Source organism: Nerophis ophidion, linkage group LG12, assembly GCF_033978795.1.
Source record: "Nerophis ophidion isolate RoL-2023_Sa linkage group LG12, RoL_Noph_v1.0, whole genome shotgun sequence".
Lineage (NCBI taxonomy): Eukaryota > Metazoa > Chordata > Actinopteri > Syngnathiformes > Syngnathidae > Nerophis > Nerophis ophidion.
In genome coordinates, this window is record NC_084622.1 from 11,328,044 (window position 1) to 11,348,484 (window position 20,441).

Sequence of the window (20,441 nt, forward strand, 5' to 3'; positions counted from 1 at the left end):
AGTCTTTCGAATGAGAGCAGTCTCTGATCGGACTGTTCTAGTCTTCCGAATAAAAGCAGTCTCAGATCCGACAGTTCTAGTCTTCCGAATAACAGCAGTCTCAGATCCGACAGTTCTAGTCTTCCGAATAACAGCAGTCTCACATCCGACAGTTCTAGTCTTTCGAATGAGAGCAGTCTCTGATCGGACTGTTCTAGTCTTCCGAATAAAAGCAGTCTCAGATCCGACAGTTCTAGTCTTTCGCATGAGAGCAGTCTCAGCTCCGACAGTACTAGTCTTCCGAATAAGAGCAGTCTCAGATCCAACAATTCTAGTCTTCAGAATAAGAGCAGTCTCAGATCTAACAGGTCTAGTCTTCAGAATAAGAGCAGTCTCAGAGCCAACAGTTCCAGTCTTCCGAATAAGAGCAGTCTCTGATCCGACAGTTCTAGTTTTTCGAATGAGAGCAGTCTCGGCTCTGACAGTACTAGTCTTCCGGGTAAGAACAGTCTCAGATGCGACAGTTCTAGTCTTCCGAATAAGAGCAGTCATGGATCCGACAGTTCTAGTCTTCCGAATAAGAGCAGTCTCGGATCCGACAGTTCTAGTCTTCCGAATAAGCGCAATCTCAGAACCGACAGTTCTAATCTTTCGAATGAGAGCAGTCTCAGCTCCGACAGTACTAGTCTTCCGAATAAGTGCAGTCTCAGATGCGACAGTTATAGTCTTCTGAATAAGAGCAGTCTCGGATCAGACAGTTCTAGTCTTCTGAATAAGAGCAGTCTCAGATCCAACAGTTCTAGTCTTCAGAATAACAGCAGTCTCAGATCCGACATTCTAGTCTTCCGAATAATAGCAGTCGCAGATCCAACAGTTCTAGTCTTCCGAATAAGAGCAGTCTCAGATCCGACATTCTAGTCTTTCGAATTAGAGCAGTCTCTGATCCGACAGTTCTAGTTTTTCGAATGAGAGCAGTGTCGGCTCCGACAGTACTAGTCTTCCGAATAAGAACAGTCGCAGATGCGACAGTTCTAGTCTTCCGAATAAGAGCAGTCTCGGATCCGACAGTTCTAGTCTTCCGAATAAGAGCAGTTTCAGGTCCAACAATTCTAGTCTTCAAAAAAAGAGCACTCTCAGATCCAACAGTTCTAGTCTTCAGAATAAGAGCAGTCTCAGATCCAACAGTTCTAGTCTTCAGAATAACAGCAGTCTCAGATCCGACAGTTCCATTTTTTCGAATGAAAGCAGTCTCGGCTCCGACAGTACTAGTCTTCCGAATAAGAACAGTCTCAGATGCGACAGTTCTAGTCTTCCGATTAAGAGCAGTCTCGGATCCGACAATTCTAGTCTTCAGAATAAGAGCAGTCTCAGATCCAACAGTTCTAGTCTTCAGAATACCAGCAGTCTCAGATCCGACAGTTCTAGTCTTCAGAATAAGAGTAGTCTCAGATCCGACAGTTCTAGTCTTCCGAATAAGAACAGTCTCAGATGCGACAGTTTTACTCTTCCGATTAAGAGCAGTCTCGGATCCGACAATTCTAGTCTTCAGAATAAGAGCAGTCTCAGATCCAACAGTTCTAGTCTTCAGAATACCAGCAGTCTCAGATCCGACAGTTCTAGTCTTCAGAATAAGAGCAGTCTCAGATCCAACAGTTCTAGTCTTTCGAATGAGAGCAGTCTCGGATCCAACAGTTCTAGTCTTCTGAATAAGAGCGGTTTCGAATTCGACAGTTCGAGTCTTAAGAATTAGAGCAGTGTCAGATCCGACAGTTCTAGTCTTCAGAATAAGAGAAGTCTTAGATCCGACAGTTCGAGTCTTCAGATTAAGACCAGTCTCAGATCCGACAGTTCTAGTCTTTCGAATGAGAGCAGTCTCGGATCCGACAGTTCTAGTCTTCCGAATAAGAGCAGTCTCAGATCCGACAATTCTAGTCTTTCGAATGAGAGCAGTCTCGGGTCCGACAGTACTAGTCTTCCGAATAGGAGCAGTCTCAGATGCGACAGTTCTAGTATTCAGAATGAGAGCAGTCTCGGATCCGACAGTTCTAGTCTTCAGAATACCAGCAGTCTCAGATCCGACAGTTCTAGTCTTCAGAATAGGAGCAGTCTCAGATCCAACAATTCTAGTCTTCAGAATAAGAGCAGTCTCAGATCCAACAGTTCTAGTCTTCAGAATACCAGCAGTCTCAGATCCGACAGTTCTAGTCTTCAGAATAAGAGCAGTCTCAGATCCGACAGTTCTAGTCTTCCGAATAAGAACAGTCTCAGATGCGACAGTTTTACTCTTCCGATTAAGAGCAGTCTCGGATCCGACAATTCTAGTCTTCAGAATAAGAGCAGTCTCAGATCCAACAGTTCTAGTCTTCAGAATACCAGCAGTCTCAGATCCGACAGTTCTAGTCTTCAGAATAAGAGCAGTCTCAGATCCAACAGTTCTAGTCTTTCGAATGAGAGCAGTCTCGGATCCAACAGTTCTAGTCTTCTGAATAAGAGCGGTTTCGAATTCGACAGTTCGAGTCTTAAGAATTAGACCAGTCTCAGATCCGACAGTTCTAGTCTTTCGAATGAGAGCAGTCTCGGATCCGACAGTTCTAGTCTTCCGAATAAGAGCAGTCTCAGATCCGACAATTCTAGTTTTTCGAATGAGAACAGTCTCGGGTCCGACAGTACTAGTCTTCCGAATAAGAGCAGTCTCAGATGCGACAGTTCTAGTATTCAGAATGAGAGCAGTCTCGGATCCGACAGTTCTAGTCTTACGAATAAGAGCAGTTTCAGATCCAACAATTCTAGTCTTTCGAATGAGAGCAGTCTCGGATCCGACAGTTCTAGTCTTCCGAATAAGAGCAGTCTCAGATCCGACAATTCTAGTCTTTCGAATGAGAGCAGTCTCGGGTCCGACAGTACTAGTCTTCCGAATAAGAGCAGTCTCAGATGCGACAGTTCTAGTATTCAGAATGAGAGCAGTCTCGGATCCGACAGTTCTAGTCTTACGAATAAGAGCAGTCTCAGATCCGACAATTCTAGTCTTTCGAATGAGAGCAGTCTCGGGTCCGACAGTACTAGTCTTCCGAATAAGAGCAGTCTCAGATGCGACAGTTCTAGTATTCAGAATAAGAGCAGTCTCGGATCCAACAGTTCTAGTCTTCCGAATAAGAGCAGTCTCAGATCCAACAATTCTAGTCTTCAGAATAAGAGCAGTCTCAGATCGAACAGTTCTATTCTTCAGAATAAGAGCGCTCTCAGATCCAACAGTTCTAGTCTTCCGAATAAGAGCAGTCTCTGATCCGACAGTCCTAGTTTTTCGAATGAGAGCAGTCTCGGCTACGACAGTACTAGTCTTCCGAATAAAAACAGTCTCAGATGCGACAGTTCTAGTCTTCAGAATAAGAGCAGTCTCAGATCCAACAGTTCTAGTCTTCAGAATAAGAACAGTCTCAGATCCAACAGTTCTAGTCTTCAGAATAAGAGCAGTCTCAGATCCAACAGCAGCAATTACCAGGATATGAACGGAGGCTCTGCTGGGATCAATCCCCCACAATGTGAGAGCTGACGCAGCTAAATGTTGATATTTTCCACAAGTGGGGGGGAGACGAAGCCTGACCTTTTGATCCGTCGGCTGATTGTGACCTTCTTCCGCATGTTTCACTTACACTTGGCCGTGATTGCAATGCAGAGTGGAGCGCCGAGCCGGCGCCGATCGATCTGATCAACTTTCCGATCGGAGCGTCTTCTGCTTGTTCGATATCACGTGTGGAAGCGGCTGATACCATTCAACACATCCCAGACTCTCTCAACGTTGATTCTGACCTTTTATGCTTTTCTAAAATAAGCTCCAGAAGTCTTTGAGTCCAATATTCAGTTTTGTCACACGGTATAAAGCATATCGGACTACACCCCAGCGCCTAGAACATGGACCATTTTGCATAGAAACACTCAACTTGACAGATTGTTTTATTTCTTGAAAATGGCCACTGCTCACATCTTTCCACACTCTAGTCTTTTTCTCTTGAGAACGTATTAATACAATACCAAATGAAACAAATATATAGTATTGCTAATACCATCCATCCATCCATCTTTTTCCGCTTATCCGAGGTCGGGTCGCGGTGGCAGCAGCCTAAGCAGGGAAACCCAGACTTTCCTCTCCCCAGCCACTTCGTCCAGCTCATACCGGGGGATTTCGAGGCGTTCCCAGGGTGGCCGGGAGACATAGTTTTCCCAAAGTGTCCTGGGTCTTCCCTGTGGCCTCCTACCGGTTGGACGTGCCCTTAACACCTTCCGAGGGAGGCGTTCGGGTGGCATCCTGACCAGATGCCTGAACCACCTCATCTGACTCCTCTCGATGTGGAGGAGCAGCGGCTTTACTTTGAGCTCCTCCCGGATGGCAGAGCTTCTCTAAGGGAGATCCCCGCCACCCGGCGAAGGAAACTCTTTTCGGCCGCTTGTACCCGTGATCTTGTCCTTTTGGTCATGACCCAAAGCTCATGACCATAGGTGAGGATGGGAACGTAGATCGACCGGTAAATTGAGAGATTTGCCTTCCGACTCAGCTCCTTCTTCACCACAACGGATCGATACAATGTCTGCATTACTGAAGACGCCGCACCGACCCGCCTGTCTATCTCATGATCCACTCTTCCCTCACTCATGAATAAGACTCCTAGGTACATGAACTCCTCCACTTGGGGCAGGGTCTCCTCCCCAACCCGGATATGGCATTCCACCCTTTTCCGGGCGAGAACCATGGACTCGGACTTGGAGGTGCTGATTCTCATTCCGGTCGCTTCACACTCGGCTGCGAACCGATCCAGTGAGAGCTGAAGATCCCGGCCAGATGAAGCCATCAGGACCACATCATCTGCAAAAAGCAAAGACCTAATCCCGCGGCCACCAAACCGGAACCCCTCAACGACTTGACTGCGCCTAGAAATTCTACCCATAAAAGTTATGAACAGAATTGTTGACAAAGGACAGCCTTGGTGGAGTCCGACCCTCACTGGAAACAGGTCGGACATACTGCCGGCAATGCGGACCAAGCTCTGACACTGATTGTACACGGAGCAAACCGCCACAATTAGACAGTCCGATACCCCATACTCTCTGAGCGCTCCCCACAGGACTTCCTGAGGGACACGGTCGAATGCCTTCTCCAAGTCCACAAAGCACATGTAGACTGGTTGGGCAAACTCCCATCCACCCTCTGAGGTTAGACTATCCGCTAATACCATATCAATATTAATACATTGGCAAAGTGACACCATAAATACCTGATGGTCAAAATGATCTCTCTGTCCCTCTCAAGGTCGTCCTCAGACGAGCCTTCCATCATTGCTTCCAGTCATCCCGATTCTCCATACATTTGGCTAGTTCCTTGGTACTCTGAGCTCCGGCATCCTTTTTGAGTATGTCCACGTATGTTAGTGTGGGACGTCCTCTTGACCGATGCCCATGTGTTGGTTCCCACAGCACCAATTTGCTGGCTGGTAGCTCCTGATGCCTTTGGCTCAACCTCGGTATTCCCTTGTAGAGGATTCAGTCGGTTACGTGCGGACTCTTGTTGATGTTATGCACTGCACGCAGCATCCTGGTGTAGCATCCATCCAGACTTCTCCAGGGTTGGCTTCAGGGTCCAGCATTCGCTGCCATAAAGGAGAACGGACCCAACTGAAGCTGAGTTTGATTTGGCGGGGGAGGTTGGAGTTCCATACACTGGTCATGCCGTTCAGGGCCCTCCATGCAAGGGTCTTCCTCGATTTTAGATCTTGCTCAGTTGAGTTGACCCGTTCCCCCAGGTATTTGACGTCCTCAACTTCTTTCAGCACAGTGCCTCCTGCTGTTATCAGAGGTTGATGTTCGGGTGGAACGTTGTAGGTCATGACTTCAGTTTTCTTGGAATTTAGCCTAAGGCCGACCTTGGCGTGCTCTAGCTCTGCCCTGTGTAGTAGTTCTTGTGCTTGTTCCACGTTGTTGGAGAGCAGACTGATGTCATCCGCAGAGTCAAGGTCTGTCAGGACCACTGCCGGTTGTCGACTCGACTTCCTTGGTGTCAGCCTGAAGCCAATTTCCTGCTCTGGTCCATTGACTGCCTTCCTGAGCGCCTGATCAAGGACTATGATGAAGAGGAAGGGGGCTAGTGTATCCCCTTGTATAACTCCAGCCAGGATGTTAAACTCCTCCAAACTGTTTTACCATACAATTAAATTAAACAACACAACAATCATAGACATATTTTATTACAAACCCCGTTTCCATATGAGTTGGGAAATTGTGTTAGATGTAAAAATAAACAAAATTCAATGATATGCAAATCATTTTCAACCCATATTCAGTTGAATATGCTACAAAGACAACATATTTGATGTTCAAACTGATAAACATTTTTTTTTTTTTAAATAATCATTAACTGTAGAATTTGAAGCCAGCAACACTTGACAAAGAAGTTGGGAAAGGTGGCAATAAATACTGATAAAGTTGAGGAATGCTCATCAAACACTTATTTGGAACATCCCGCAGGTGTGCAGGCTAATTGGGAACAGGTGGGGGCCATGATTGGGTATAAAAGCAGCTTCCCAAAAAATGCTCAGTCTTTCACAAGAAAAGATGGGGCGAGGTACACCCCTTTGTCCACAACTGCGTGAGCAAATAGTCAAACAGTTTAAGAACAACTTTTCTCAAAGTGCAATTGCAAGAAATTTAGGGATTTCAACATCTACGGTCCATAATATCATCAAAAGTTTCAGAGAATCTGGAGAAATCACTCCGCGTAAGCAGCATGGCCGGAAACCAACATTGAATGACCGTGACCTTCGATCCCTCAGACGGCACTGTATCAAAAACCGACATCAATCTCTAAAGGATATCACCACATGGGCTCAGGAACAATTCAGAAAACCACTGTCAGTAAATACAGTTCATCGCTTCATATGTAAGTGCAAGTTAAAGCTCTACTATGCAAAGCGAAAGCCATTTATCATCAACATCCAGAAACGCTGCGGGCTTATCTGGGCCCAAGATCATCTAAGATGGACTGAGGCAAAGTGGAAAAGTATTCTGTGGTCTAACCAGTCCACATTTCAAATTGTTTTTGGAAATATTCGAAATCGTGTCATCCGGACCAAAGGGGAAGCAAACCATCCAGACTGTTATCGACACAAAGTTCAAAAGCCAGCATCTGTGATGGTGTGGGGGTGCATTAGTGCCCAAGGCATGGGTAACTTACACATCTGTGAAGGCACCATTAATGCTGAAAGTTACATACAGGTTTTGAAACAACATATGCTGCCATCTAAGCGCCGTCTTTTTCATGGACGCCCCTGCTTATTTCAGCAAGATAATGCCAAGCCACATTCAGCACGTGTTACAATAGCGTGGGTTTGTAAAAAAAAAAAGAGTGCGAGTACTTTCCTGGCTTGCCTGCGGTCCAGACCTGTCTCCCATCAAAAATGTGTGGTGCACTATGAAGCGGAAAATACGACAGCGGAGACCCCGGACTGTTGAACGACTGAAGCTCGACATAAAACAAGAATGGGAAAGAATTCCACTTTCAAGGCTTCAACAATTAGTTTCCTCAGTTCCCAAACGTTTATTGAGTGTTGTTAAAAGAAAAGGTGATGTAACACAGTGGTGAACATGCCCTTTCCCAACTACTTTGGCACATGTTGCAGCCATGAAATTCTAAGTTAGTTATTGTTTGCAAAAAAAAAGTTGTTTTAGTTTGAACATCAAATATCTTGTCTTTGTAGTGCATTCAACTGAATATGGGTTGAAAAGGATTTTTACGTTAATAATTACCTCTAACACAATTTCCCAACACATATGGAAACGGGGTTTGTACTTTAGCAGAGCTTCGTATTAGCAAAAATTGCAGCCTAACGGCGGACTGATAGCTTTGATTGAGTGGTGAACTTGGGGATATCAGATGTCCTTGTTGTCCAACACACTCTTGCTGGTGGAGAGCAGCAAAGTGTTGCAACACAGATCAGATTAGAGCAGCTTTTCTGATTTGTGGCATGAGAAGCCTCATGTATCAAGTAACCATCTAAACTGGCTTATCCTGATATATACACACACACTCACACACACACACACACACACACGCACACACACACACACACACACACACACACACACACACACACACACACACACATTATTGTATTTCTGACCTTATGGGGACCTGAAGAAAAATGCCTACTTCTTCAGGACCACCCTTTCTAGATATATAAAGATGTGTATTTACAGCAACAATAATAATATATACATACTATGCAAATAAAAAAAAGCTTGTTGTGAAAAATGAGTTGGAATTTCACAAGAAAAAGGTCACAATTTCACAAGAAAAACTTTGAATTTTGGCAGTATTATAACAAAAGTCGTCATTTTACTCAACATTTTACAAGAAAAACTGAACATTTGTTTAATATTATGATAAAAGTTGGAATTTTTACTCAATAACGGTCGCAATTTTACAAGAAAAGCTTAAAATTTTGGCACTTTCATGAAAAGGGTCGTCATTTTATAAGAACGTTTTAAAATGGCGGCAAAATTATAATAATATTTGGAATTGTACTCAGCAAAATTATGACAAAAGTCATAATTTTACCCCAAAAATATGTCATTATTTTACAGGAACCAAAAAATTGGCAATGTTTTGATAAATGTCTGAATTTTATATGACAAATGTTGCCATTTTGCATATTTTACTAAAAAATATTGCAATATTAAAGAAACTAATATAATATCAGAAATGTTTCCAATTTTTATAAGAAAAAGTCAACGCTTTGTGAGAAAAAGACTTCCTCAGTTATTATTTTATTTATTTTTTGCTTATACTTGGTTGTTAAGCTGCATTATTTACTTCAATTTATTACAGTATTTTTCTATAAACAAATTTGTGTAAGAAATTGAAATGCGCCCCCTTTAGACTAAATATACATATATATATATATATATATATATATATATATATATATATATATGTTTGTATTTTAAGTAATTTAGACAAAATGTATTAATATATATATATATATATATACTTTTTTTCATTAATTTAGTCTAAAGGGGACATTATATATATATATATATATATATATATATATATATATATATATATATATATATGTATATATATATATATATATACATATATATATATATATATATATATATATATATTATTATTAATTTTTTTTTTATTATTTTTTTTTTTTTTTATTCATTTAGGCTAAAGGGGGCGCATTTCAATTTCTTACACACATTTGTTTTTTCATATGTTGACCAGAGGGGGAGTACCTCAAATTTTTACACACACTTGTTATTTCATATGTTGGCCAGAGGGGGAACACTTTTAAAAGTGACACACAGTCAATTTGAAAAATCCCTCCTTTTTTAAACCACCCTCATTTTGATAGATTTCCCCACCAGGGGTGCAAATGAAACATTCAGTATTAGATGCAATGGTTTTCCGTATTGGGACCATGATTTTGGTCGTCACTTGTTCACACCTCCTCATATGGAAGCTACTTTTCTTTGTTGATGTCTCAAAAAGGGTAGAAATACAAGAACACACACACATACACATACACATGTGTGCGCGCACACAAACACACTCGCGCGCACACACACACATTTTTGTAATTCTGACCTTATGGACACCTTTGAATAATGATAACAAAAGTCGTCATTTTACTCAACATTTTACAAGAAAAACTGAACATTTGTGCAATATTATGATAAAAGTTGGAATTTTACTCAATAACAGTCACAATTTTATAAGAAAAGCTTAAGATTTTGGCAATTTTGTGACAAGTCGTAATTTTACTCCAAAAAAGTCCCAATTTTATAAGAATGCTTTAAAATGTTGCCAATATTATGATAATAATCGGAATTTTGCCCGGCAAAATTATGACGAAAGTCATAATTTTACTAAAAAATATGTCATTATTTTACGGGAACAAAAAAATTGGCAATATTTTGATAAAAGTCAGAATTTTAAATGACAAATGTCGCCATCTTGCATATTTCCAAAAAAGTATTGCAATATTAAAGAAACGGAAATAATATAAGAAATTGTTCCAATTTTTATAAGAAAAAGTCGACACATTGTGAGAAAAAGACTGCTTTCAGTTATTAATTTTTTTATTTTTTTATTTGTTTGTTTATAATTGTTTTTTAATCTTCATTATTTACTTCAAAGTATTACAGTATGTCTATATAAACATTTATTTTTGTAATTATTTCTTTTCCAAATGGGGCACATTTCAATTCCTTACACACATGTGTTATTACATATGTTGACCAGAGGGGGAGCACTTCACATTTTTACACACACTTGTTATTTCATATGTTGACCAGAGGGGAAGCACTTCACATTTTTACAGACACTTGTTATTTCATATGTTGACCAGAGGGGAAGCACTTCACATTTTTACAGACACTTGTTATTTCATATGTTGACCAGATGGGAAGCACTTCACATTTTTACAGACACTTGTTATTTCATATGTTGACCAGAGAGGAAGCACTTCACATTTTTACACACACTTGTTATTTCATATGTTGACCAGAGGGGGGAGCATTTCAAATGTTTACACACTCCTGTTATTTCATATGTTGACCAGAGGGGGAGCACTTCACATTTTTATACATACTTATTTCATAGGTTGACCAGAGGGGGAGCACTTCACATTTTTACACACACTTGTTATTTCATATGTTGACCAGGGGGGGGAGCACTTCGCATTTTTACACATACTTGTTATTTCATAGGTTGACCAGAGGGGGAGCATTTCACATTTTTACACACACTTGTTATTTCATATGTTGACCAGAGGGGGAGCACTTCACATTTTTACACATACTTGTTATTTCATAGGTTGACCAGAGGGGGAGCACTTCACATTTTTACACACACTTATTTCATATGTTGACCAGAGGGGGAGCACTTCACATTTTTACACATACTTGTTATGTCATAGGTTGACCAGAGGGGCAGCACTTCACTTTTTTACACACACTTATTTCATATGTTGACCAGAGGGGGAGCACTTCACATTTTTACACATACTTGTTATTTCATAGGTTGACCAGAGGTGGAGCACTTTACATTTTTACACATACTTGTTATTTCATAGGTTGACCAGAGGGGGAGCATTTCACATTTTTACACACACTTATTACATAGGTTGACCAGAGGGGGAGCACTTCACATTTTTACACACTTATTTCATAGATTGACCAGAGGGGGAGCACTTCACATTTTTACACACACTTGTTATTTTATATGTTGACCAGAGGGGGAGCACTTCAAATGTTTACACACTCCTGTTATTTCATATGTTGACCAGGGGGGAGCACTTCACATTTTTACACACACTTGTTATTTCATATGTTGACCAGAGGGGGAGCACTTCAAATGTTTAAACACTCCTGTTATTTCATAGGTTTACCAGAGGGGGAGCACTTCACATTTTTACACACTCCTGTTATTTCATAGGTTTACCAGAGGGGGAGCATTTAACATTTTTACACACACTTGTTATTTCATATGTTGACCAGAGGGGGAGCACTTCACATTTTTACACACACTTGTTATTTCATATGTTGACAAGAGGGGGAGCACTTCACATTTTTATACACACTTATTTCATAGGTTGACCAGAGGGGGAGCACTTCACATTTTTACACACACTTGTTATTTCATATGTTGACCAGAGGGGGAGCACTTCACATTTTTACACATACTTGTTATTTCATAGGTTGACCAGAGGGGGAGCACTTCACATTTTTACACACACTTGTTATTTCATATGTTGACCAGAGGGGGAGCACTTCAAATGTTTACACACTCCTGTTATTTTATATGTTTTTCAGAGGGGGAGCACTTCACATTTTTACACACACTTATTTCATATGTTGACCAGAGGGGGAGCACTTCACATTTTTACACATACGTGTTATTTCATAGGTTGACCAGAGGGCGAGCACTTTACATTTTTACACATACTTGTTATTTCATAGGTTGACCAGAGGGGGAGCATTTCACATTTTTACACACACTTATTTCATAGGTTGACCAGAGGGGGAGCACTTCACATTTTTACACACACTTATTTCATAGGTTGACCAGTGGGGGAGCACTTCACATTTTTACACACACTTGTTATTTCATATGTTGACCAGAGGGGGAGCACTTCAAATGTTTACACACTCCTGTTATTTCATACGTTGACCAGGGGGGAGCACTTCACATTTTTACACACACTTCTTATTTCATATGTTGACCAGAGGGGGAGCACTTCAAATGTTTACACACTCCTGTTATTTCACATGTTGACCAGAGGGGGAGCACTTCAAATGTTTACACACTCCTGTTATTTCATATGTTGACCAGAGGGGGAGCACTTCACATTTTTACACAGACTTGTTATTTCATATGTTGACCAGAGGGGAAGCACTTCACATTTTTACACACACTTGTTATTTCATAGGTTGACCAGAGGGGGAGCATTTCACATTTTTACACACACTTGTTATTTCATATGTTGACCAGAGGAGGAGCACTTCACATTTTTACACATACTTGTTATTTCATAGGTTGACCAGAGGGGGAGCACTTGACATTTTCACACACACTTGTTATTTCATATGTTGGCCAGAGGGGGAGCACTTCACATTTTTACACATACTTGTTATTTCATAGGTTGACCAGAGGTGGAGCACTTTACATTTTTACACATACTTGTTATTTCATAGGTTGACCAGAGGGGGAGCATTTCACATTTTTACACACACTTATTACATAGGTTGACCAGAGGGGGAGCACTTCACATTTTTACACACACTTGTTATTTCATATGTTGACCAGGGGGGGGAGCACTTCACATTTTTACACACACTTGTTATTTTAAATGTTGAGCAGAGGGGGTGCACTTCAAATGTTTACACATTCCTGTTATTTCATATGTTGACCAGGGGGGAGCACTTCACATTTTTACGCACACTTGTTATTTCATATGTTGACCAGAGGGGGAGCACTTCAAATGTTTACACACTCCTGTTATTTCATAGGTTTACCAGAGGGGGAGCACTTCACATTTTTACACACACTTGTTATTTCATATGTTGACCAGAGGGGGAGCACTTCACATTTTTACACACACTTGTTATTTCATATGTTGACAAGAGGGGGAGCACTTCACATTTTTATACACACTTATTTCATAGGTTGACCAGAGGGGGAGCACTTCACATTTTTATACACACTTGTTATTTCATATGTTGACCAGAGGGGGAGCACTTCACATTTTTACACATACTTGTTATTTCATAGGTTGACCAGAGGGGGAGCACTTCACATTTTTACACACACTTGTTATTTCATATGTTGACCAGAGGGGGAGCACTTCAAATGTTTACACACTCCTGTTATTTTATATGTTTTTCAGAGGGGGAGCACTTCACATTTTTACACACACTTATTTCATACGTTGACCAGAGGGGGAGCACTTCACATTTTTACACATACGTGTTATTTCATAGGTTGACCAGAGGGGGAGCACTTTACATTTTTACACATACTTGTTATTTCATAGGTTGACCAGAGGGGGAGCATTTCACATTTTTACACACACTTATTTCATAGGTTGACCAGAGGGGGATCACTTCACATTTTTACACACACTTATTTCATAGGTTGACCAGAGGGGGAGCACTTCAAATGTTTACACACTCCTGTTATTTCATACGTTGACCAGGGGGGAGCACTTCACATTTTTACACACACTTCTTATTTCATATATTGACCAGAGGGGGAGCACTTCAAATGTTTACACACTCCTGTTATTTCACATATTGACCAGAGGGGGAGCACTTCATATGTTTACACACTCCTGTTATTTCATATGTTGACCAGAGGGGGAGCACTTCACATTTTTACACAGACTTGTTATTTCATATGTTGACCACAGGGGAAGCACTTCACATTTTTACACACACTTGTTATTTCATATTTTGACCAGAGGGGGTGCATTTCACAATTTTACACACACTTGTTATTCATATGTTGACCAGAGAGGGAGCACTTCACATTTTTACACACACTTGTTATTTCATATGTTGACAAAAGGGGGAACACTTCACATTTTTACACACACTTGTTATTTCATATGTTGACCAGAGGGGGAGCACTTCACATTTTTACACACACTTGTTATTTCATAGGTTGAGCAGAGGGGGAGCACTTCACATTTGTACACACACTTGTTATTTCATATGTTGACCAGAGGAGGAGCACTTCACATTTTTATACACGCTTGTTATTTCATATGTTGACCAGAAAGGGAGCACTTCACATTTTTACACACACGTGTTATTTCATATTTTGACCAGAGGGGGTGCATTTCACATTTTTACACACACTTGTTATTCATATGTTGACCAGAAGGGGAGCAATTCACATATTTACACACACTTGTTATTTCATATGTTGACCAACTGGGGAACACTTCACATTTTTACACACACTTGTTATTTCATATGTTGACCAGAGGGGGAGCACTTCACATTTTTACACACACTTGTTATTTCATATGTTAACCAGAGGGGGAGCACTTAAAATGTTTACACACTCCTGTTATTTCATATGTTGACCAGGGGGGGACCACTTCATATTTTTACACATACTTGTTATTTCATATGTTGACCAGAAGGGGAGCACTTCACATTTTTACACACACTTGTTATTTCATATGTTGACCAGAGGGGGAGCACTTCACATTTTTACACACGCTTGTTATTTCATATGTTGACCAGAGGGGGAGCACTTAAAATGTTTACACACTCCTGTTATTTCATATGTTGACCAGAGGGGCACCACGTCACATTTTTACACACTCTTGTCATTTCATATGTTGACCAGAGGGGGAACACTTCACATTTTTACACACACTTGTTATTTCATATGTTGACCAGAGGGGGAGCACTTCACATTTTTACACACACTTGTTATTTCATATGTTGACCAGAGGGGGACCACGTCACATTCTTACACACACTTGTCATTTCATATGTTGACCAGAGGGGAAGCACTTCACATTTTTACACACACTTATTTCATATGTCGACCAGAGGGGGAGCACTTTACATTTTTACACACACTTGTTATTTCATATGTTGACCAGAGGGGGAGCACTTCACATTTTTACACACACTTGTTATTTCATAGGTTGACCAGAGGGGGAGCACTTCACATTTTTACACACACTTGTTATTTCATATGTTGACCAGAGGGGGAGCACTTCAAATATTTACACACTCCTGTTATTTCATATGTTGACCAGAGGGGGAGCACTTCACATTTTTACACACACTTGTTATTTCATATGTTGACCAGAGGGGTAGAACTTCACATTTTTACACACACTTATTTCATATGTTGACCAGAGGGGGATCACTTTTAAAACGGACACACAGTAAATTTGAAAAATGCCTCCTTTTTTGGACCACACTAGTTTTGATAGATGTCACCGCTAGGGGTGCAAATGAGGCATTCTCTATTAAATGCAATGGTTTTTCCGTATCAGGACCATGATTTCGGTCCTAACCTGTTCACTGGTCTCCATGTGGAAGCTACTTTTACTCGTTGATGTCTCAAGAACGGTAGAAACACACACACACACACACACATTTGTGTATTTCATACCTTCTTGAGACCTGAGAAAAAAGCCTACGTCTTTAGGACCACACTTTCTAGATATATCCTTATTGATGTCTCAAGAATGGAAGAAATACAAGAACACACACACACACACACACACACACACACACACACACACACACACAGACGATGAAGAAGAAAGTTGACTGTGATCTAAAGGATTGCTGACTGCAGATCAGCGAGGCACAATCTCCAAAATATTCCAAATCCCCTTTGGTCACGGCTGTAAGGTAGACGGAGCCGTCCTTACTCCCAGATAGAAAGTACATTCTAGTATCTTTAGGGCCAAAATGTCATGTCATTGTGCTGGGAGCCTCCAAAGCAATTACTATCAATCTTTCGAGCCGAAGGTGGGCCTGGACCCATTCGAGTTTGGACATTTTCAACAAGCACATCCAAATATTGACAATGCAGCTGACTTGTTTAGATTTGAATGAACCCGCATTTTTCGGGCTATAAGGCGGGCTTAAAATCCTTTCATTTTCTCAAAACTCGACAATGCGACCGGCCTGTGTAGTTTTGCAACACCATGGTCAACTACAAACCCCAAAATCAGTGAAGTTGTCATGTTGTGTAAATTGTGAATAAAAACAGAATACAATTATTTGCAAATCCTTTTCAACTTATATTAATTTGAGTAGACTGCAAAGAAAAGATACTTAACGTTCAAACTGGTAATTTTTTGTATATTTTATTTGCAAATATTAACTCACTTGGAATTTTGTGCCTGCAACATGTTTCAAAAAAGCTGGCACAAGTGGCAAAAAAGACTGAGAAAGTTGAGGAATGCTCGCCAAACACTTATTTGGAACATCCCACAGGTGAACAGGCTAATTGGGAACAGGTGGGTGCCATGATTGGGTATAAAAGCAGCTTCTAAAAAATGAATAGTATTTCACAAACAAGGACGGGGTGAGGGTCACCACTCTGTCAAAAAATGCGTGCGCAAATTGTCCAACAGTTTTTAAGGACAACATTTCTCAACTGGCCATTGCAAGGAATTTAGGGATTTCACCAGCTACGGTCAGTAATATCATCAAAAGGTTCAGAGAATCTGGAAAAATCACTACACGTAAGCGGCAAGGCTGAAAACCAACATTGAATGCCCGTGACTTTTGATCTCTCGGGCGCTACTGCATCAAAAAATGACATCGATGTGTAAAGGATATCACCACGTGGGCTCAGGGACATTTCAGAAAATCACTGTCAGTAACTACAGTTGGTTGCTACATTTGTAAGTGCAAGATAAAACTGTTCTATGCAAAGCCAAAGCCATTTATCAACAACACCCAGAAAGGCTGCTGTCTTAGCTGGATCCGAGCTCATCTAAGATGGATTGATGCAAAGTGGAAAAGTGTTCTGTGGTCTGACGAATCTACATTTCAAATTGTTTTCGGAAACTGTGGACGTTGTGTCTGTTATGGTTTGCTAGATGGAGTTGACGACACAGACACAAGGGGGCAGTAAAGTTATATGATTTATTATACATATATATATATATATATATATATATATATATATATATAATAAATAAACAATACTAACTAAAAACTAAGGAAATGGAGTTTGACTAAATTCAAGAGTGTGTTTGGTGCGAGATTATGTGAAGCAGGTATCTGTTGAGTGTTACTGGGAGGTGTTGTTCCAAACTGAAAGTCCACCAGAGCGAGAGGAGGGACAAAACAGGAGGGCAGTCCGTAAGCCGGTGAAAGATTCAGGGCGAAAGAAAGAGGGATCAGAGTCCGTGTCCATGAAAGGGTCGAAGATTGAGGAAGGAAGGCCAAATCCACGGGGGAACAGGAGATCACAAAGGGGTAAGAGTCGGTAAGGCACTGTGGGAGGACAACAAGGACGTCAGACACAGAGGGAAAAACGCAGAGAGAAAACAGAGCATAAGGCCTGTCGGCTTACGGTATGCAAAGGGTTACTAAGTTCCCGCCAGGATCTTTGGGTCCACTGGTCCTTTATACAGCTCTCCCTCATCAGTCCAGTGTGTGGACTGATGTGGTGTACAGATTGCCGATCGCCCACAGCCTAGCCGGCATATGGGCGTGACACGGCCAGCGCGAGAAGGGTCTTGTGTGTCTTGGCGCATTGCCAGTTGAACTGCAGGTAGACCCAACTCCTGGGGAAAAGTGACAATGTCCTCCGGACCAATGAGGGAAAAGAACCATCCGGATTGCTCTAGGCGCAAGTTGAAAAGCCAGCATCTGTGATGGTATGGGGGTGTGTTAGTGGCCAAGGCATGGGTAACTTACACATCTGTGAAGGCACCGTTAATGCTGAAAGGTCCATACAGGTTTTGGAGCAACATATGTTGCCATCCAAGCAATGTTATCATGGACGCCCCTGCTTATTTCAGCAAGACAATACCAAGCCATGTGTTACAACAGCGTGGCTTCATAGTAAAAGAGTGCGGTTACTAGACTGGCCTGCCTGTAGTCCAGACCTGTCTCCCATCGAAAATGTGTGGCGCAATATGAAGCCTAAAATTGCACAACGGAGACCCCGGACTGTTGAACAACTTAAGCTGTACACATACTTGCCAACCCTCCCGGATTTTCCGGGCGACTCCCGAAATTCAACCCTCTCCCGAACACCTCCCGGGACCAATTTTCTCCCGAAAATCTCCCAAAACTCAGGCGGAGCTGGAGGCCACGCCCCCTCCAGCTCTATGCGGACCTGAGTAACATGTCGACAGCCTATTTTCACGTCCGCTTTGCCACAATTTAATCAGCATTTCTGCCCAATGATGTTATAACTGTATGTGGGTTTATTGTTGGGCTGTTTCATTGAAGTCCTCCCAGTTCGGTAAAAACACACAACAGCAGCAGTCCGTTTTCGTCTACCGTAAAGTAGTTTGTCTGCAGTAAACAGCAATGTTGTGACACTCTTAAACAGGACAATACTGCCATCCACTGTACATGCATATGGTTAAAAAAACAAGGATGGACAATTCAACCCTTAACTCAACAATGAGTAGATAAATGTTGTTTGTAAATGTGTAAATAAATGAACACTGAAATTCAAGTGTTTCTTTTATTTATATATATATATATATATATATATATATATATATATATATATATATATATATATGTATGTATAATAAAATAGATATATTTATAAGTATATATATAGCTAGAACTCACTGAATGTCAAGTATTTCTTATATATATATATACGGATATATATATATATATATATATATATATATATATATATGAAATACTTGACTTAGTGAATCTAGCTGTAAATATACTCCTCCCTTCTTAAACACACCCCCAACCACGCCCCCCACCTCCCGAAATCGAAAGTCTCAAAGTCGGCAAGTATGGCTGTACATCAAGCAAGAATGGGAAAGAATTCCACCTGAAAAGCTTCAAAAATGTGTCTCCTCAGTTCCCAAACATTTACCGAGTGTTGTTAAAAGGAAAGGCCATGTAACACAGTGGTAAAAATGCCCCAGTGACAACTTTTTTGCAATGATAAATTGATAATTATTTGCCAAAAAAAAAAGATGTTTCTCAGACTGAACGTTAAATATCTTGTCTTTGCAGTCTATTCAGTTCAATTCAATCAATCAATCAATGTTTATTTATATAGGCCGAAATCACAAATGTCTCAAAGGACTGTACAAACCACTACGACTACGACATCCTAGGAAGAACCCACATAAGGGCAAGAAGAACTCACACCCAGTGGGACGCCAGTGACAATGATGACTATGAGAACCTTGGAGAGGACCTCATATGTGGGCAACCCCCAGCCCCCTCTAGGGGACCAAAAGCAATGGATGTCGAGCGGTTCTAACATGATACTGTGAAAGTTCAATCCATAGTGGCTCCAACACAGCCGCGAGAGTTCAGTTCAAAGCGGATCCAAGACAGCAGCGAGAGTCCCGTCCACAGGAAACCATCCCAAGCGGAGTCGGATCAGCATTGTAGAGATGTCCCCAACCGATACACAGGCGAGCGGTCCATCCTGGGCCCCGACGCGCGAACCATGCTGGGTCCCGACTCTGGACAGCCAGTACTTCATCCATGGTCATCGGACCGGATCCCCTCCACAAGGGCGGGACGGAGGAGAAAAATAAAAGAAGCGGCAGATCAACTGGTCCAAAAGGAGGTCTATATAAAGGCTAGAGTATACAAATGAGTTTTAAAGTGAGACTTAAATGCTTCTACTGAGGTAGCATCTCGAACTGTTACCTGTAGAACATTGCAGAGTACTGGAGCCCGAACGGAAAACGCTCTATAGCCCGCATACTTTTTTGGGGCTTTAGGAATCACTAATAAGCCGGGGTCCTTTGAACGCAGATTTCTTGCCAATTGAATATAAATTGAAAGTGATATGCAAATCCTTGTATTTTGTTTTTATTTATTATTTACACAACGTGACAACTTCACTGTTTTTGGGTGTTGTGGTGATGTAGTTAGTGCCGACTGTACTTTAATTTTATTTGAGTTGTTTTGAAGCACTATTAAAACAATCTAACTGAAAATGATCAGTCTATTTGCTGACTTTATTTATATTATTTATTTACTTATTTTTTACATGCCGTCTCTCTCTGCTGCAGTAAACCAACCAAACACACTCTGTTTATATCTTTATATATATATATATATATATATATATATATATATATATATACGTATTTATATAGCGCTTTTTCTCTAGTGACTCAAAGCACTTTACATTGTGAAACCCAATATCTAAGTTACATTGAAACCAGTGTGGGTGGCAC

General features: G+C 41.0%; 1 protein-coding gene across 3 annotated transcripts in view; it reads left to right on the forward strand.

Moving 5' to 3' along the window:
- The window catches only part of grm3 (glutamate receptor, metabotropic 3), a 300,806-nt gene that overhangs the window by 85,427 nt on the left and 194,938 nt on the right, over positions 1-20,441 (forward strand). The window lies entirely within an intron of this gene.